A 3,270-nucleotide genomic window follows, 5' to 3' on the forward strand; every position below is an offset into this window, starting at 1 on the left:
AACTTTTTCTTTCCATTAACATAGAGAGCATATGAACTTTCTTCAACAAACATCAAGAAACAAAACGCCAAAATGGATACAAGATGAACATCTTCGCCGATTTCCCCGATGGTTACAAGAAAGGATCTTAAACGATGGCGATGTTCCTGACACATTGCGTAGTTTATCAAAAATACCGAGTAGAGAAGTCATTAAACACTCTGGCTACATCATCAATGGCGTTCGATTTAGTACTGCATTGCGAGATAGTTCGAGAGTCACGCAAAATAGTGGAGTGAGCTTGGTGGCGAAGACTATGCAGATATCAAATGCAAAGGACAAAAATCCCATATACTCTGACATGATATATTATGGAGTTATCACACAAATATGGGAAATCGATTACGTGTCTTTTCGAATGCCCGTTTTTCTTTGTGATTGGGTTCAGAGTAACAATGGAGTCAAGGTGAATAAGAATGGATTCACTTTGGTAGACCTACAAAGATTAGGTCATCGTTCAGATCCATTCGTGATGGCAACACATGTGAAACAGGTCATCTATGTCCGTAGTCAAAGTAATTCAAGATGGTCATATGTCTTTGCCACGCAGAGTAAAGATTATGTTGACGAACTTCAAACTGAAGTTCATGACAATGATATCTTAGCCGAATCTCTAACTCCTACGAAATCTTTATATTCAAGTACCGATCACATCGTAGATAATGAAGAAGAGTTATTATACTTGCTTGAAAATGTAGAAGGAATTTATGTAGATTGAAAATATGTTAAGGTAATAATTTTACTAGCTTGTGTGATGAAGATATTATTTTGTGATTTACATGACTTATGTGAGTTAATTAATTTGGTTATTGACTTCTAACATTTTTTTTTTTTGTGTAGATGCTGAAATGTCATCAGGTTCTTCATCAACTGGTTCATCATCCGATGAACAACTGCCTACCCAGAAGGTTCATAGAGGTCCTACAAAACTACCAAGCTTAGTACGAGAGAGGAGTCAAGGAAATAGAGTTAGAGTTCACGTGAATGACTATGGAGAGCCTATCGGTGACACGGCAAGAGTTTTTGCAAATTACTTGGGTGTTCAGGCAAGAAGTGTGTCAATTCCTTATGAAAATTGGCACAAAGTCTCGCGCACTCTTAAAGACCAACTGTGGAATGACATAATTGTAAGTCTCGCGCACTCTTTATTGATTTTTAATTTTTGTCAGTAAATTTTGTAATAATTGATATTAAATTTGATTGTTTCAGGTCACTTTTGACATTGAAGCAAGGCATTGTTATGCGACAATGAAAAAATTGGAAAGCAATGGCGGGATTTCAAAACAAGGAGGACAAGAGAAATTTACGAATGCGTGAATCAAAACATAGATCCAGAAAGCATCGTTACAGATCAAGAGAACAAGTATGGAATCCCGAGAGATGATTGGATACGATTTGTGAACTATCGTATAAGTTCAGAGTTTGCGGTAAGTGTATATTGTTAAGTTTGTTGTATACACTTGAATACAATTAATGCAATTAAATTTTTGTGACAATTAACTCTTATTACAGCAAACGAGGAAAACACAACAAGGTAGAAAGAAAAAATATACAACTCCTCATCGAAGTGGACAACGATCATGCGCGGAAGTAAGAGAGAAACTGGTAAGTTGAAATTTGAATGCCAATCATAATTTCAATGAAAGTGTATATTGAGTATAACTATATTTGTAATTGTAGAGGGCGAATAATCCGGAAGGCAACATTCCAAACCGAGCTGATGTTTGGCTCGAGATGCACATAAATTCAAAGGGATTTCTTCCTGATGATATGCTAGTCGTCGAAAAAGAAATTGTAAGTATAATGCTAAATTAAAGTTTTTATATCTTTAAAGTATAAGTGTATATTGTTAATGTATATATGTTTTTTTTTAGAATCAATTAAAGGCATTATGAGATTCGGGGGGACTACAAGAAGTTGGAAGCGCCGATATTTTGTCGATGGCTACGAATTCCACAGACTATTTGGGACGCGTCCGAGGTGTCGTAGGATCCATTACACCGAGTCAATATTGGGGAAAATCAACACAAAGCAGGAAAGAAGCAGAACTCCATAGCCTAAAAGAACGCGCGATGCTCATAGAGCAAAACAGACTTCTTAACGAACAAGTTAAACTCTACGCCGAAGAAAGAAAATCACTTGAAGAAAGGCTACGGCGGGTAGAACGTGAAATGGGTGGAGGTTGGAATGAAGGTCCAACTTATTTTCCAGACCAACCTAATCATATCTCTCCATTTCAACAATGGCAACAAACACCTCTCTTTCCAACGGATTTTGGTTCTTCATTTCCTATGTTTTGCGGGACACCGCAATGCCCACCTCATCCAACTCCTCATATGCCTCCTTTTGGATCACAAACACCATATTCACCACGAACTCCTCTAGTACATATAAATTGTTTTTAATTATTATCTCACAAATATTGAAACATTAGAACTTTTCTTGGTTATATTATATAGGATACAAATTCTAAAGAAGTTGAAGCCCCTGCGTCGCGCAAAAAAAAGCCAAAAAAGAAGACTCGAACTCAACCCGAAGATCGAAGGTCGCCTTGTACACCTCAACGCTCTATGACTATGCCAAATTTCACTGATGAGGTAACATAATAACTTAATGTATACATATATGTCAAGCTACATATATATCTTACAATCATGCACATATGCATAATAGGAACTTGTGGATAGTTTAGATTACGTAAATAGTGCGTCCCTACAACCTCCGCCCCCACCGCTAGAGAAGCCAAAGCCGAGGAGGCCAAGTAAGCATGTACCCGAACCATATGTGCCGTCTCCAGTTCATGAAACACCACTCCGATCTGAATTATTAAAGGTAAGAAAATGCGTCATCTATTATTCTTAAAATAATTATTTTATTTTATTCACTTTCTTCTTATGTTTTAAAGGAAGAGACATGCCTACTTGCTATTGGGAATATCGAGAACATTGTTGCATCTGGGATTGTGATCCACGATGAAACACCAAATCCTACCATTCACTCGGTGCCCCTTAGAGATGACTGCTATAAAGTTTCGGTATTGTTCGTAGAACAGATACACATGAATGATCCATTGCTGATCCCCGTAAAGGATGAGTTGTTGATTCTCGCGCATGCGCTTAAATCTATTGTAGAGTGGCCGAAACGACTCGTCTTGCTTCAAGAAGGACATGTAAGTAAATTTTAATTTATAATTTTATATAAGTACTATATATGTTATTGAAGAAAATAATT

This window comes from Urtica dioica, chromosome 1 (genome assembly GCF_054948205.1).
Source record: "Urtica dioica subsp. dioica isolate 48M chromosome 1, U.dioica_male_clone48M_v1_H2, whole genome shotgun sequence".
Classification (NCBI taxonomy): Eukaryota; Viridiplantae; Streptophyta; class Magnoliopsida; order Rosales; family Urticaceae; genus Urtica; species Urtica dioica.